The sequence below is a fragment of the Halichoeres trimaculatus genome, unplaced genomic scaffold (assembly GCF_033239565.1).
Source record: "Halichoeres trimaculatus isolate MK-OKI-2021-1 unplaced genomic scaffold, fHalTri1.1 fHalTri1_scaffold_6, whole genome shotgun sequence".
NCBI lineage: Eukaryota > Metazoa > Chordata > Actinopteri > Labriformes > Labridae > Halichoeres > Halichoeres trimaculatus.
Window position 1 is genome coordinate 4,209,361 of NW_027437184.1, and position 18,105 is coordinate 4,227,465.

General features: G+C 38.6%; 1 protein-coding gene across 2 annotated transcripts in view; it reads left to right on the forward strand.

Moving 5' to 3' along the window:
• The first annotated feature begins 3,530 nt into the window (after positions 1 to 3,530).
• Positions 3,531 to 18,105, forward strand: part of capn5b (calpain 5b) — a 72,091-nt gene continuing 57,516 nt past the window's right edge. For both annotated transcript variants that reach the window (XM_074672833.1, XM_074672834.1), the window contains exon 1: positions 3,531 to 3,687. The gene's annotated coding sequence lies outside the window, so the exon portion shown is untranslated. The remainder of the gene's footprint in view (positions 3,688 to 18,105) is intronic.

Genomic DNA, 18,105 nt, shown 5'->3' on the forward strand with positions numbered 1-18,105 from the left:
GACTTAGATTGTTTTTCAGATAAAGGAATAAGGAAACTTTGGTAGAGGTTTTTTTGTTTTCTTCGAGATTTGCCAGAAAATGGTCAGATTATTCTGGCTGAAGCAGATAGAATCTATTAGTCTGCAAAGGGATGACATTAAGTGGCGTAATGTAAAAATTTAGAGCTGTTAAGCATCAAATAACCATCAGCAGCTCAGAGTCGTCATAAAGCTGGTGAGAGGTGAAACAGCAGATCAGTTAACCTTTTTTTTTCTGTCCATCAGAGCCCAGATTATTATTTGTCAATGTCCCCTAACGTAAGATTTAAATTTTACTCTCTCTTGCATAATCTGGTTCTTTATTATCTTGAATGAAAAATATTTTATATTTTTAATTTTATTCAATTTATTTCTGTATTTTTGCGCATGCTCTCCAAAAACTATTATTCCTTTCGAATATTTCAGTTATTTTTTTTTTCTCATTTTCACCACCGTTATTATTTTTCTTCCTCTTTTGGAGACAGGAGGAGGATTTAATATGGACTAAACACAAGATGGCACCAGAGCAATGCAACACCATCTCTGGTTCTGAATTAATAATGAGATAAAAGTATATTCACTCATTTTTCTACTTACATTACTGTCTAAAAACATTTTACTTTGAGGCTCCCATAAACAGATTCCCAGCTAACAAATACAACAACAAAAAAATAAATAAAGTTTGTGTATTCCTTCATGATTTATGGATTATCATAGCAAAATTCTCTGACTAACATAATACAATAAGCAGCCTAGATTTGACTTGTGACAGGCTTTAACTTTTTTAATTTTCTTTAAAGTGAGTGAAAAAAGTATTTTGGTATTATAAAGAATTAAAGAATTGCTGAAAGTACAAAAAAAACATCAAAAGGTTGAGAAGAAAAAACTGAATGAGTATAATTCTCAGCTCCTAAGCTGCACTACATTAAAAACAGATATGACTCTGTAGTGGGACTCACTGCAGGGGCTTGAAATAGCACCAAAAAAAAGTCATTGTTTATGAAGGTGAAATGGAAAAACATCCTGTGGTCTGATTAATTTAAACTAAGACATTCTTTTGGGAAAAACTTTTTTCTCTTGATTAGAAAATCTGATTTTCTGCAGGAGTGTCGATTTATTTTCCTGCTTTCTTTTTCCTTTCCCTGATACTGCTGGTTGGGATGAAGATGTGGACTTGCTGCTTTCACCACACCGAGTTTCTTAACTTTCACTCTGATAACCATCATGTAATACTTTGACTTTGCAGATTTTTTATTGTTTCAAGATAACAGTTGTTTTTTGAAACACATAGCCTTTGAAAGAGCAGGTGCATCTAATATCAATGCTTTATGCAAACTTATAATGCCCTTATAAGGTTTATGGGAAAAAAAAAACTGTTTCCTCCATCATATCTAAAAATATCCAGCACATATTTTGTACAGATTGTGCTTCATAAAATAAAATAATGTAGAATATTTTCAGTTGTATTTTCTCTGAGGTGTCACAGAGGCAGCGCTGAAACCAAACGGCGTTAATTAGGTGGATAGTTTTGTCTTAATTACAGCATATTGCATCCTCTTGTTATTTGTGACAAAGGGGATTACAGCAGGCCTCTTAACTTTGCGCATGCTCAGTCTGCAGCAATCCCCTGCCTCCAACCTCCACCTCCACCCCAACCCCCTCAGCCTGAGCTCAGCCTCCACTGAGCTGAGGACCAGTGTCATTTACTGAACACAGCCAAGACTTCCTGTTCATCCTTTCAAAATAATACAGTTACATTTTTACCATTGACTTTCCTTTGTGCACGGGGAATTTCACATTTGATGTGATTTAATATGAATTCATAGACTGACAGAGATCATTAGTTAGTATAATAACACAACTATGCAAAGCACTTAGTGGTTTCAAGGCTACTTTTCACACTTTTGACTCTGATTTGAATGCACTAAACATATTTGTAGACAGCATTTTACCATTTCTGTCCTATTTTTGATTATTTTGCAATTTACATTGAATCCATCATCTTTTATGCATTCAAAGTCCACATTGGGCAGCACAAAATCTACAAAGCTCACTATTAATATAAAAATATTTACTGACCGACTTTTTAAAAATGATTAAATAGGCTGTCATTTTTAAAAGGTTTAACAACTTATACATTTATTTATTTATTTATCTAATTATTTATTTATTATTTATTTGTTTGTTTATTTATTTAAAAAATATTTTAAAATTTTGGATTATTAGCATTTTTAACTTTAAATAGTGTCTTTTTACAAGTGTATAATCTGTATGCTTTTTTAAAGTCTATATTATTTTTTAATTATTTAACTGTTTCAATATCCTTCAAAGGTGTGCGTTCATCTGAACTTTAAATTCTTTCACTTATAAAATTTTTGCAATTATTCTACTTCATATATTCTTTGTTCCCTTTTTCAGTCAATGAAGCTATTTCAACTGCAAATGAATAAAGATTCATATGAAGAGGGATAAAATAATAAAATTTGATCAATAAATGACCATGACTGTCTCTGATAATGATCAGATACAAAATGATTTCATTCTCAGAGGCAAAGCTACTCAGAGAGTCCTGACTTGTGCAGTGCATCAAGGCAAGGCAGGATTATAAAGCTCACTTTTTTTGCTTGTGCATTAAACATGAAACATGTTGTAAATATCATCATCACATATTTTTCCTTTGATAAAATGATGTAAAAAATTAGACTTTTATCAGAAATTCTATTTTGATCATCTTTAATTTTTTATTTTATTTATTTTTTTTATGAAGCCATTGCTATTTTAACTGTTAGAGCTGCTGTTATTGTACATTTTGTCTTGTTTATGAATTCAGTTATCAACTTTTTCATTTCTATTGTTTTTATCTTTCCCACCATTTCAATTTTTTTCTTTTAATTATATCTTTTTACCTCTGATCCGTTTGGGCTCAGTCTAAACTATAAATCAGAAGTCCTTTGCATCTCTATCCCACTGAAAATATGTGAGCTGACCTGGAGGAGTATGTGTAAGCAAGATGCACCTACAAACCTGACACCACCATCACTTCTGTCAGGAGGGACAAAATTACAGCACAGGAGAAGCCTGTGAAAGGATACCCACAATTTTTGACTGAAGTCATATAGTTTTTAAAAAATTCCACTAAATAATAAGATAATCTATGAGGAACTCAAATTTATTTTATTTCATTTGTTTATTTTGTTTAGGGACTTTCTTGAAGCACTTTGTAAATCAGTGTTTTTAGAGGTGTTTTAAATAAAGTTAACGTTTTCATTTTATTTTTTCAAAGCATTTATATTGACACTGGTAGGATTGAGATGTTATTTTATTGTTGGTTATTTTTTGTTATTTATTATGCATTTGTTTGTTTGTTATGTATTTATTTATTTTTATCTTTTTTAAATTTATTTCATTAATTTTTGAAGCGAAGGACTTTTATTTTGAAAGGCGGAGAGCGGATTTTCCTGTTTACCCTCCGCGTTCTCCACGTGGGCTTGACGCAGCTCGCTCGGGTGAGGAGAGGAGAGAGGAGAGAGGAGCTCCGTCAGCGGACCAGGCAGGGAGAGCGTGGTGAGGATTCCCAGCAGCCCCAGGAGAGCGAGAGCCGGACCGGCTGGACCCCCGGAGGAGGACCCGAGAGAGAACCACGTTGCCACGGGAGAGGCCTCAGTTCAGGTAACCGTGCTAAACGTCAAACCGGTTCATACTGCTTCCCGGGCGGGCAGGTGCTTCCAGCGGGCTGCAGGAGATGGAGAGGCGGCGGTCGGCTAGCCGCACGAAGCCGCTCGTTAAATCTCAGGAGATCCAAGATCCTATTACTTAGTTGCAGTCTGATTGATAGGGCCTGTGTGTGCGGGGTGGCTGAGCTGATAGCGTGAGGTGAGGGTGGAGGTTAAGGAAATATTTATCAACCTCTGTGGTCCTCTGGTGTAGAACAGGCTATACGTGTTTAGTTTGCGCCAAAATAGCGGCATATATCGGATATCACAGCCGCTGCTCCTGGTTTCCTGCCTTTATAACGCGCTGCACAGCTTGTTTACACATTTATTCCTCAGCTGGAAGCTCTCTCTGCTCTGTCTTTGTTTGATATTCTGACATTTTCTTTTATAATTTCACTGCACAGCAAGCCACAGTTGCCTTTAGTCTATATGGGGGCCATATCTGAAAATAACAACATCAGTGGGACATTCAGGAGCAGTGATATCTGCAGGCTCATACTTTTATAACTCTTTATAAAATAATAATATTACTCATAAAATATCTCCTAATGGAGGGCTGAAGGCTTGGTAAGTTTCCTCATCATCCTGGACTTGTTAGTTTCTTCTTGAGCCATGTCTCCAGCCTCTGTCTGATGCTATGGAGCCTGTTTTCCTCCGCATCAGGAGCGATGAATTAATAATCTCAGGAATGTGTTGTTCTGCAGAGCACCAAGAGAGGAATGAATGCACATTAATAGTCTATGCCGATGTGTAAGCTCCAGTTTACAGTTTAGGCTCTGTGCCAGGTATAATGTTCTGAAAAGTGGAGTCCTGAGACTCCTGGCAGGGGATCTACAGGGGCTAAAATCAATACAAATTACCAACAGAGGCTGATTTAGGAGCGGATTTTATCCCCGCTGCTGTTTCCTCAACACATGCACATGCAGTCCGATTTAGAGCTAAAATAACGACAGAGATCTTTTAAACTTATTAAGATAAAAGCACAACTTGTTGTAGATTTTGGAGTCATGTTATCCACATTTATGCATCCCAAATAAGTTAACTCTTTGCATGAAAAACTTGCATTAATGTCCCAGTAACAAGTGCATACCAGCAGGATATTTATCTGCATCTACAGAGCAGGTAAAGTAGTCTGCACAAAAAATTTTAAAAGGTTTCCTGGTGTAAAAATGCAGAGGAAAAAAAAGGGTTCAGAGTGGAGAAAGTGACTTGTGGTGCAAGTGTCGTATGTCATGGCCAAGCCTACAGTAGCTGGCAGCAGGAGAAGATACTGCAGAGAGGAGATCACGATGCTGGGAGGAGGAGGAGGAGGAGGAGGATGGGAGGCTGGGATAGCCCTCCTCCCTGATGCAGGAGGGTGAGGGGGGGTTGTGAGGGTGGATGAGGGATGGTCTGGTGCACCCCTCCCTTTCTTTTTCCTCCTCCTCTTTCTTTCTCCCTCCCTGGTATACTGGTGCATTACTGCTCACTGTTCACTTCTCCGAGTGTAATCAGTCTGTCAGCAGAAGCAGACTCAATCAGTCACTCTGCCCTCCTCCACCAACACCAACTCCCCTGAACACACTCCACCCTGATCTCTGACCAGAGCTCCGCCGCTGCCCGCTGTGCGCCGTAACGAGGCGACACAGCCGTGAGAGCAGTTATAATCACGATATCTAATCAGGGATGGAAATGTTTTTCCTTTACAGCAGCTCATCGTCTTTTCGAGGAGTGCAGCTATTATTATCCTTTTCTAAGATGTAACCATGCTCTACATCTGTAAAGAAACTGTCCCTCCAGAGAAACTCACTAGCCTGGAGTCACTAGCAACAACACGGCAACATCACACCCAGAATAAAACAGCTGAAGTAACAGGCTGTCCTTTGATGGAGGAGAAGGAGTGAAGAAAATCGTTTTAGGTGTAGGCTGGCTCCCATTATGCTCTGGTGAGTCTGCCTCCGTAGTTTTAAGTAGGTTTGTTTGTTTTTCTGACCACTTGATTGAGATGAAGGAGGGTTTTTCTGCAGGTCTCATCCACAGGAGCTGTCCATGGTGCTGCACAGCTTGTTGCTCTTTGAGGCTTCGGTAAACGCTGTCCGTGGTGCTGAAAGAGAGGCTCAGTAAATCTGAGCACTCCTTTTTTTATCTCCCTCGACTGCACACCTGATCAGATATTTCAGACAGGTCTGAACCTCTGGTTTAGTCTGAGTTGCTGCGATGCAGGTAAAACAGTTTTGTTAAGGAAAGAGTGTCTTTTCATGCCTCTAAAAGACTTTATCCCCCTCATTTAAATAGTATCATAACAAAGTAGAAGTGAATAGGATAGAGTTTATAGGCCGATACTGATATTAACAGATATCGATATTGGTAAAAGAATAAACAAAAATAATCTGAGATGATGTGTCGAGGTTGTTCAGAGAGAAAGAGCGGCGTAATCGTGAGAAAAGACGACCACGGAGAGGATCACAGGATGGAGCGCACAGGATGATCAAAAAAGTACATTTTGTCTGTTATTTGGATCAAAAACAGGAAGATAGGCATGAAAGAAGAGAGTCCACTCTTCATAGGTAGTTTCGGTGATGACATAGTCAGAGAAAACAACATTATTTGGGTCTTGAAATATCTTTAAAGATGCTCTGAAAATGCCGGCAGTAGGGCTGAACAATTTATCGTTTTCAGATCGAAATCGCAATTTTAGACAATGCAATTTTGAGATCGCCAAAGCAGCAATTTTTTGCAGCGCTCCTGACTGACTCAGGATCTGTTGTGTCAAGTATTATACACATTCTGTTTTACAAATTTGTGGACAATCTATATGTTAAAAGTGCTGGTAAGCAGGTCAACAACACAAAGCCTCTGTTTAGGAGTAGAAGTTGATGAAAACAGATTTTTTATCATCACTATTGATGATTCAAAAATCGTGAATTGCAATATCTGCCAGAAAAATTATATCTTTTCCTTAAAATCGTTCAGCCCTACATGTGAATATCCCAAAGCTTGATTTGAAGAAAATCGTGAATCGAATTGAAATCACAATATCTGCCAGAAAAATCGCAATTCAATCTTTTCTTAAAATCGTTCAGCCCTAGCCAGCAGTTATTGAGTAAATATCAACCGATAACGATAACAAATCGGCTGATACCAATATTGATACCGACATATCGTGCATCCCTAAATTAGAGATCCCCTTTGTTTCGCCTGGCATTCTGCTGGTGTCGCTGTTACCCATCTAGATACCGTCTTTACACCGAAGAAGTCAGTTTTCAGTTCAATTAAATCAATACAAGTGAAGGGAACAATCAAAAGATGTCACCAAAATCACACTGTGCCTTCAAAATCTTACAGAAAATGATGCTAGTGTATCAAATCGTATTGAATCATATCATTAGCTGAATATCGTGTATTGTAAAATTAGTGTATTGCTACAGCCTTATACCCAATTCAAATTCTCTAAAAGCTACAATGTTTTTTTTTTTTTTAATGTCTGGGGAGTATTGTGAAATCAAATTTTCTTAAAACATTCTGGGAAGAGAGATACTGATGTAAATATATCTTGCTTTAACAAATATGTCCATGCTATCATCTCATTTCAACAGTAAATCAAACAAATAAAATGGACTTCATCAGGAAGCTGAAAGTATTGACCTCCTTATAGCAATGAGTTTCCCAGTTATTTAGACAAAAACATAACTGAAAAGTGGGGAAAAAAGCCCTCAGACAATCTGTCAAAGTTGAGCACGATTCATTTACCTCAGATTAACATTAGGCTGGAGGAGCTGGTGTTAAAATAAATTGTTGTGTGGCTTATGCTAGCAAAGCTTGAATTACCTCTGTGGCGTTTTAATGTTGTTTATTGTTTTTTTTTCAGCACATTTAAATGTCTGATCTTACCCAACTTTTGATTATCTTAAAGATGTTGTGAGGAGGATCTGTTTTAATTTGACTGCAGCGCCACCTTCTGGCCTGGAGTCTCACACACACTGTTGTACAGACGTGACTTTTGACCAGATGTGTGTTTGTTTTGGAAGAAATTTTCTTTGTTCAAGTCAGCTTTTTACCAGATACAACGAGATGAGGTAAGATATTTATCAGTAGGGATGGGTACCTTTCACATTTGAAATGATACAGTATCTATGCCCGGTACTTGGCAATTGGTACCGGTACTCAATGGTACTGACTTTCAGTACTTTTTTGTGTTTATGTGGTAAAAAATATACTTTTTTTCAGAACAAGATCTCAAAGTTTTTCAATTTAACCTACTTATTCTTCAACTTCAACTTTGCAATGCTGTGTTAATGTCCAGCATAGAAAATCTACTTCTCTTCCACTCCCTCACAGTCACAAGGACGCATTTAGGTACCTTAACATGGTACCTTTTGATTTTACGTGAATTGGTATCCGGCACTTTTGACTGAAATCTGTCGATACCTATAAAAATACCTTATTCGGTACCTAACTCTGTTTATCTGTACAGTTTCGTGGCGCTGTTGTTGGAAATGTGACAACAAGCAAACTTAAGTTTGTACCATACATCAGTAACTGGCTATATGTAGCGCTACTCACGCCCAGGTGCTATGACGTATCTGTAGGCTCACGTGACAACAAGCTAACTGTCGTAGCGCGGTCTGTAATGTGTAATGTTAGTGAATCCTGGTTATATCCTGCCAGTCATCTACCAATCAGAGCTAACGTAACCTCACTCTTCAGACCACTGCAGAATAACTGCTGACTGTGGGTTGGAATCAACATTAGCACAAACAGTTTAGCCTTTTAGCCTTTAGCTTGTGCTCTATCTCTCTCCTGTTTATCTTTCTTCTGCTCTTCTGTCCTTTTTCTGTCTGTTAGGCTCCAGTGTCCACCATCACTTCTTAATTAATCACAGAAATCATTTTCAGCGGAGAAAAACACAGATCTCTCTTCTCTCTACTAAACTTCATCAGCTGGCGTGGTGTTGTCAATAGAGACCTAGATGTGCCGTAAATGAATCCAGTCATTCTTGACCTGATCAGGAAGCTACCAAGTAGCATTTTGAAATCAGTCTCACATCATCTTTCTCTTTATTATTAGCACTTTTACGTTTATACACAAAGTTGTTTTATAGACAGCAGAGAGGAGTCTTGTTTTGGAAAAATGAAGACTTGAGAAACAGAATAACAGATAGAAATGAAAGAGAGATGCAAACTGTGATTATTTGAGGGTTTAGAATCGGCTCTGATGTGGAGTTTGTTCAGTTTCTGGAGGATAATTCAGCCATCTATGTTTCCAGCGTGAAAAATATCTTTCAGTGGAGAGTGGTTTTCTCCTGTGGCTTCTTCTTCTTCACCTGTCAGACTGAAACTGCAGGGCTACAGGTTCCTCTTTTTACTCCTCTCCCAGTCTGTACATCCACATGTCACTACTTGTTGCAGCTGCACAAACACTTAACTGTCACATCACACTGTCAGCATCTGCTTCACAGACAGGAAGCTGCTTGTTAGCTGTACATCACTGTGGCGTTTTTTTCTGAATTTGTCATTTCATCGTTATAATGAGTCTCTGGTTTTCCTGCTGCACATTACCATACAGCTCTGGTGGAGATGTGAATGTTAACATGAGCTCGTCCTACTCAGTAAGAGTGGCAAAAAGAAGCAAAGGCAATTTTGTTTCGACATGAGTTTCTCCCGTTTGTTTTGGTTTCTTCTTCAATTTCAGCAAAGATCACAGGCTGGACTGGGCTGGGAATGGTTTCTCAGAGCTGCTCTGGCCTCCTCTTCAAAGTTTCTCACTTCACAAGATGCCAGACTTGTAATACTTTTCGGTAAACAATGGGTGAAACATTGAGGACAAGCTTCCCGAGTCAGAAATGAGCAGAGACAGCGAGCATTATGAATTATTTGTCATCTTGGATCAACACTTGTGGCTGATGATTAATGCACATTACTGGAAACAGAAACACTGCATCATGCTCTGTGTTTGTTACCGTGGCCGCAGTGCTCTCATCTGTCAGGAGGGCCACTTCTACCAGTATTGATCATCGATTGATCGGCTCCCTCTTCAGCTCTCGGTGCTGCAGGAGCTGTTGTTTTTACGCCATGACTCTTTTGTTTCAACCTGTGACGTTTGCTTTTTAAGATTTTTTTATCAACCACAAACATACAGTGAGAAAAATAAGTATTTAACGAGTCAACTTTTTTCTGTATTACCTCAAATAATCCACACATGAAAAGAAATCACAACATTCAGGTCAATAAATAATGATTATGTGGAATTAAGTACGATAACACAGGAAAAAAGTATTGAACACGCTAACTGAGACTCATCTAATACTTAGTGGAGAAGCCTTTGTTTGCAATGACAGCTTCCAGAAGCTTCTTGTATGTTTGAACTAATGGCCCACACTGCTCAGGTGTGATTTTGGCCCATTCCTCTGCACAGATTGTCTTTAAATCTTGAATATTTGGTGCCTTCTGGTGAACCCTTTTCTTTACTTCTTTCCACAAATGTTCAGTTGTATTGAAGTCAGGTGATTGACAAGGCAATTCTAACAGATTGATTTTCTTTTTTTGAAACCATTTGAGAGTCAACTTTGCCGTGTGCTTTGGATGGTTGTCCTGCTGGAAGGTCCAGCCACGTCATCTTCATCATCCTGGTGGATGGCAGCAGATTCAGATCAAGAATTTCCCCAAACATGGCTCCATTCATTGCTCCGTCAGTTATATGAAGTTTGCCAACACCATGAGATGAGAAACAACCCCATGCCATGATGCTTCCACCTCCAAACTTCACTGTTGGTGTAGTGTTTTTTGGCTGATGTGCAGTGCCATTTCTCCTCCAAACATGGTCTGTAGTATGACAGCCCAAAAGTTCAGTTTTGGTCTCATCTGACCAGACAACATTCTCCCAGTATTCTACAGGCTTGTCAAGATGCTGTTTAGCAAACTTTAAACCAGCTTCAACATGCCTTTTCTTGAGGAATGGAGTCTTGCAGGCCGAGCGTCCATAGAGGCCGTGGCAGTGGAGTGCATTGCTTAATGTTTTCTCTGTAACAATTGTACCTGCTGCCTCCAAGTCTTTCTGGAGCACTTTCAGGGTAGTCCTTGGCTGGTTGAGTACTCTTCTGACTATCTTTCTGACTCCCTGGTCAGAAATCTTCAAGGAGCTCCTGTGCGTGGCCTGTTGATGGTAAGGTGGTGCTTCTTCCACTTGTGAATAATGGCCCCAACGGTGCTGACTGGAATATTCAGGTGCTTTGATATAAGTCTGTAACCAGTTCCATTCTGATGCTGAGCAACAATCAGGTTGTGAATGTCTTCAGAGAGCTCTTTGCCTTTACCCATCATGAGGTGTGTGGTATTTTACTGCTTGGTGAAAAAATGACCTTTTTTTATTGGACCATCAATTTGCTCTAGCCCAGCTGATGTTGGTTTGCACTAATTGGAAGTTCAGGTAATAATTACAGACAGATTTCAGGTGGTATGGTGCATTTCCTTGCCAAAGTATACAGCCTTTCCATGGTGTGTTCGATACTTTTTTCCTGTGTTATCGTACTTAATTCACCATAATCATTATTTATGGACCTGAACGTTGTGATTTCTTTTCATGTGTGGATTATTTGGGTTAATACCAATGTCTGGTAGAAATTTCATTTGAATTGCATCTTTGGAAATGAATGTAATGAGAAAAAAGTTGACACATTCAATACTTATTTTCCCACTGTAACATCTGGTATCAACATCTCCTCTAGTTATGGAATAAATCAGCTAACGAAGGCTGGGACCCTTCACACCGCCAACATTCACACTCTGCGACTCCTCTTGTCCTCCTCCTGTCGTCATTGTTCATTATCTCACTAATTTAATGAACATGCCGTTCACTTTTAGCCACTCCATGACTAATACAATTATTTCTATCTCCTGTGCTTTGTTGCAGTCCCTCATTTCCTGCAGTGTGGGCGTTGTATTTTTTCACTAAGTTTCCACCTTATTACTCCATTATTTTGCCATCTGTTTTGCTTCCCCACTTGTAGGAGAGCTGAAATCCTGAATGATCACTGGTAGTGTTTACATTTAACGTGTTACTGCAATGAAGAAATGTTTTTTTCTAAATGCAGCATCTGCACCTGCATGTACTGGACTTCAACTGCTTGTGCTACAACTTAAAATAGGCTGAAACCATGTGAGATTTTTTGCTCTCTTTTGGAGGTAACTCATTGTATTTGCTACAGCTCAGAAATGGAAAAAAAAAATTTACCCTGGGACTTAAAGAAGCTGAATTTTAAGAAAAATTGACCAAATGGTCTTCCCCATTCTGATGCTCGCTTTGAACTGCAGCAGATCGTCTTCACCATCTCTATGACTTCCGTTCAGAGCAGAGAGACACTCTGCGTCCAGAGATGCTGCATAATTTGTAAGACGTGTACACAATTTAAAAGTGATTAGTTCTAAATGAATTAATCAAAGCAGGAACACAACACCTCACCGCCCTCTACACAACATGTCAGCCGAGCCAAAGATCAGTGTAAGCTGCAGACTCACTCTACCTGAGTGTGTAAAGAGTGATACGACAGATCCTGTCAGCCTTTGTGAGAAATTTTGATTTCTGTATGTTTTATCTTTTTATGGGGTTGCATTATTCGTACCTTGCGTCAGTCACTTTGATGGAAGAAGAAAGTGGATTTAGGTGTAAAAGTAACCTAGAAGTACTCAATGCTTGGTGCAAACCATGGAGTAACATCCAGTTTGTAAAATGAAGCATATGCTGAAGTGCAAAAAGTTGCTGTTCATCGAGGATCAGCTTGAGTCTGGCTGCAGAAAGACCGGAATTACGTTCACACCCAGCCATGAAAACAGACTTTTACAGCATTAAAAACATATTTGCAGCCTGTTTCAAAAACAGCTGGGTCTAAAACGCTAGTTTTTGCTATCAGTACACACTGTATGGTGAATTAAATTTTTTCTAACTCAGCGGTTTAGAAGTTATTGGGATCGTTCAATTTTCCTATCAGAGGCACAGCTCAGGCCACGTGACTGACTGGCGCCCTGTAGCTTTTTAAACGAAAACTCAAAGCCTGCTTCAAAACAAATGTGGCTGTGTCCACAGATTATCGTCATATCACGCCCATGTTTTATACAGACTATGATGCAAACTTGAGTGAAAGAGACGCTTGTAGCTTGACCCACCTTGACAGATACTACTGATTTATTTTTCTTGCTGGATGTTGCTCGCCAAGTTTAATCATAACTATTTTTAAGCAACCATGTTTAGAGGAATAGGTTTGTCAATGCCAAGTTATTATATGATATAAATTTATACCCAAGGGTTATTTAAAGAATAATTTCTCAGGTTTGGTAGTTTAGATTGTTGACGAGCTAAAAATAGTAAACACAAATGATAAAAGATGTTTATCGAGGCTAATGGATAAATGAAAGCTTTCCAGGATTTATCTCATTGTTACCAAAAATAAAACAAATAAATGATAAATGATGTATATGTATATATATTGACAAAATTTTTTGTTAGGTGTGAAAGTCGGCTTTTTTACCTCAGGGTCTGTGGAGGTTGAGTCTCTTCCAAAGCCAACACCAAGTGGACGATCGTGGAACTGCAGCTCATTTGACCATAAAGTTGAATCAGGGGCAGCATTAGGGGTGGGTCCAAAGGTCCCAGGCCCACCCTAAACTTTTCTTATAGTTTATATATATATATATATATATATATATATATATATATATATATATATATATAGACATAGATAGATAGATATATTTATATATGTTAATTGGTTTAAAAAGAGCATGGTAAAATTTGGTCACTTCACGTTTGTTTTGATGCTCTGTCTTTGTAAATTGAGCCATGCTATCAGCCAGTGAGAAAAAAAAAAGTTATAAAACATTTGGCTACATGTGGGGCGATCAAAACATTATTTTGGAGGGACTGTAGATTTTTATTTATTTCATTTTATGTATTTTATTTAACCACTGTTAATGTTGTTGCTCTTAAAGCTTATAATAAACCGTAGCAGTGCAGCCTAACGGTGCGTTGAAGCATCACTCTTTGGTCAGTACCATAGAGAGTGATCCATCCGAGTTTTAAAAATGCAATTAAATGTGAAAAAAGACACAAAATCTGCTTTAAAACCACACATTGTATCATCAGTATACTGTCAGTAATTTTTATTAAAGGTCCCATATTATGCTCCTATTATTATCCTTTTCTGCAAGCTCCGAGTGCACATTGTTTAGAAAACAGCAAAGCTCGTTTGCTGTCACATTACAGGCTAAAACAACAGGCTAACTGCAGCTAAAGTTAGCATCCTGAAGCTAACACAGAGACAGGGGGGACACTGAGGAAAAGCTCTTCCATCTGCTCCACAGCACACAGCATTTAAAATACTCACATTTCCAGGGTCCCAGGTTTGTTGGAGGATGGTTGGTAATGCGCCTGGATTCAGGATCAGTCTATTCTCTAGCCCTCTGTTGGACTGTCCAAAGTTGGAAAAGCAGTCGGCCGTGAAGTGACTAGCACACACATGCACAGTTTTACTGAGTGTAGCTGGAACATTTCCTTGATAAATGAAATCTAGACACTTAGTCTGTCTTCTTCTGAGATGGGAAGCTTGAGCATGGAACTATATGGCTGTTTACAGCCAAAAGCAGAGCAGTGATGGCTCTTCAACTTCAGCACTCTCGTTCTGAGGGGAGTGGGCAGGGAGGGGGTTTGGGGGTGTCTGCTCTGGTGGACCAATCAGGTCAGACTTGCTTCTGATTGGACAAAAAAGGGAATCACTGAGGAGGAAAGCCAGAGACCCACAAATTTCACTAAAAGACTTAATGAAGTGATTTTTGCATAATATGGGACCTTTAACTGAATTAATGATCAAATCAACTTGTAACTTAAGACCCAGCTCTAATTTGTCTGGCCCACCCAAAACTGAAATCCTGGCTCCATCCCTGAGTTGAATGTGGTTTCGAATCGATCTGGCTGGATTTGGATTGTTTCATGTACAGAAACATTAAACCGTTCACTTAGCTGCTCTTTGTTTGCTGGATTTAAATATTATAATGCATACGTTTCTCATCCTGTAGCCCTCCATAGCTGTGCTTGTTCTGCCTCACTCAGCAGTGAAGGCATCCAGTGCTGCAGCTCCTCAGGAGCAGTTCTCTGCAGGTTGGCTGTTGATCGTCCACAGAGGCCAGATGACAGCATGATTTTCCCCATCGCAGTCACGAGCCAAGACACCAGACCATCTGTCAGATTTAGCTTCCAACTGCGACCTCCCTGCTCCCCCAGGAGTTTACTTTACCACTCAGTCAAGAGTCAGCCGCTTGTTAGCGCCTCTGAATTTGAGTAACTGTAAGAAATCAGAGAATAAACGAGGCCAGTTGACTCTACTTTGTGACTTTTAAATCTACATTTGATTGTAGAAAAGATCCTTCAAACAGCTGTTTATCACACATAACGACCACTTTTAAAGCAAAGGTGAAACTTGGTTGGAGTTTGCGGCGCTGCTTCTTGGATTCCACTTTTCACAATCGCCTTTTGAAAGAGTTGGTTCTCCCTGAATGTCAGGAAAACTCAGCGTTTAATTCCTTCAGGTTAATGATATTTGAAAGGTACAGTAGCTGGATTTCCTGTCCTTTATATTTGGCATCCATCCATTTCCTGTTCACTCCATTTTCCCCTGATATTAGAAATCGTTGAGCACCGCTGGGAGGTTAACAGGTCAGCTCAGCCCAATTAAAAAACACTTCATTTGAGAGTGCTGCTTGGTAGAAAAGTGGCTGTAAAAGACTCAGACTGGGTTTGATTTTTTGACCTCAGGTTGGGATATTTGATAGATTTCTTTAAAAAACGTTCAGGTTCAGAGTCAAGAGAAACGTCACCTTTATTTGTTTACTTGTTTGTTGTTGTGGCCGTCTGTTGTGCTTCATCTCTCTCTGTGTCTAACTCATTAATTAGATCACGGTAGGCTCCTCTGTAAAGAGTTTAACTGTAATCTTACCAGGCCTGTAACGATTATTGTCATTATTGATTAATCAACAGTTTACGCTGCTGATCAGATGTTTGGTTTACACGGTGGCAAAGTGAAGAGTCTACAAACGTTTCCTGCAAACATTTGAGACTGGTATAAGTAGATTTAGCTTAGCAAAGTATTAAGTATCAGGAGAGGACTTCACTGATGTATAAACATCAGTTAATAGCTTCTTTTATAAAAAATGTCCTTGTGCTCGAGTGTGTTATTCCTTTACTCTTCAAATCAAAGTAAATTCTTTCTCTTATTTGTCGATTTCTGTCCATCAACAGTTCATTAATGAAGCCTCATTAGCTGATAGTTTATAACTCACATAAATTCTTGACTTTTATGTCAAATGTTACAAAGCGTTGTGGGTATTATTTGCATAAATTGGCACAAAAAAGCAACTGTGAGTCATAAAAAACGAATTAATTGGAATAATCTTTTAATCTTGAGGCCACATCGTGTTGAAAACCAGGTATTTTTTATTGTAAATATCAAAACAGTCGATGTTGATAATTAGGGATGGGAACCTTTCACATTTGAAACGATATGGTACCAATTTCCAGTACTTTTTTGTTTTCATGTGTTAAAAAATAACGATTCGTTTAACAATAAAACATAAACATTTTTTAATTCAACAGATTTATTCTTTAATAGTTACCCTTGCAATGCTGTGTTCATGTCCAGCATGGAAAATCTCCTTCTCTTCCACCCCAACACAGTCACAAGAATGCATTTAGGTACCTAAACATGGTACCTTTTGGTTTTGCATGAATGGACACCTGGTAATTTTGACAGAATTCGGTCGGTACCTATAAAAGTATCTTACAGGTCCCATCCCCATGGACAATTTCTTCCCTCTTTTTTTTTAAAACACGGATACACAGTGACAACGCTGGATGTTCAGGTTAAACCTGTGTAGGTTTTCAAACTGTTACATACTGATATGTTGCAGAAATCTCTGAATCTGTAAACAGATCAAAACAGATCACTCTAAAGAAAATATCACAAAATTATGATATAGAGATCTTCATGAGATCTCGCTGAAATGATGATGTCGCCAAATCGAGATCTCAGGGGTCTGCAGCCTGCGGCTCTTTGACTCCTTTGCAGCGGCTCCTTGTACCTTTAAAAATCTGTCAATAAATCCTGCCACCGCTCTACTTCACCTCCTACAACATCAACAGCCCACCAACTTTCCATGCACCTGTGGCTAACCTCAAGTTTTACTAAGTTTGACTAATCTGGAATAAAATACAGGTTTTAATTCTGTTTGGATGGATTCATTTAGCTTTTAAAGTGCTGGATTAATATGAGGCATGTGTTAGTATTTGCTTCTTTACCGGCCCTTTTTTCAAGGTGTCAGTACTCTTGAAGTCTGCTGATACTAAAGGGGAAAAAAAAATCTGACATTGACTAAGTCCTCCTCACCAGTAGTGGGCGCTACATTCCTGTGGTTTGACATCACCGCTAATCAGGTCCTGTTCAGACAAGATGAATGAACCAGGTAGTTCACAGCTAATCTGTTTTAATTTCCACTTCAGTTAATTAAAAAAAATTACTAAAACTCTGACCGTTGTTTTGTTTTGTAATTTTGTTAATTTGTTCAAAACAAATTGTAAACTCAGAGAGCGCTGTTTGTGTTTTATTTTGGACTTAATATCAGAGTGACTGTGCTGTCTGTTCAAAATGATCTGTCACTGTTGATTAAAAGTGTATATATCAAAACTACGAGAGGTATCAGTGAGCAATTAAGAGGGAGTACTTGCATTGGTATTGGTCTGAAATAAGTGGTTTCGATTCCCTACTTAATACTCATGCTTGATATGTGGTAAGACGTTAGCAAACAACAAAAAATGATGAGTTGAGCGACATTATCAATATATGTGATCAAATAAAAATTTGATTTTTGTATTTCTACAATTTCATGAACTCAGAAAAACTTGTTAGGATAATTATTTAATGTTTAGATTTGTATACACTGTGTTGTCTTTATTGTGAAGAAAAAGTAGGTTTTGTGGCTCCATAATGACTTTAATCAGGGTGAGATGAGGCAAAACAGCTCTCACCAAGGCCTGCTCATAGCTCCGCCCACAACAGACAGAGGCTGAAATAATAGTTTTCTAAAACACCAGTGTGATAAAAGTTACGATTTTCAATGCTGTAAATCATTTAAAGCTACTACAGGGACACCAAAAGGAAGATTTAAAGCCCTCTTTAAAATTCTCAAAGGAATAACTGAAATAACATCCAATTCACCAAAAACACCACTTCAGGCACAGGTGGGAAAACATTTTTGGACCGCATTCATTGCTTTTTCTGGCACATCCCTCAAAGAATCTTTGTGTTTAGACTTGGTAACAGGAAACTGAGTTCTTGATGATGGTTCTTTAAAAAATG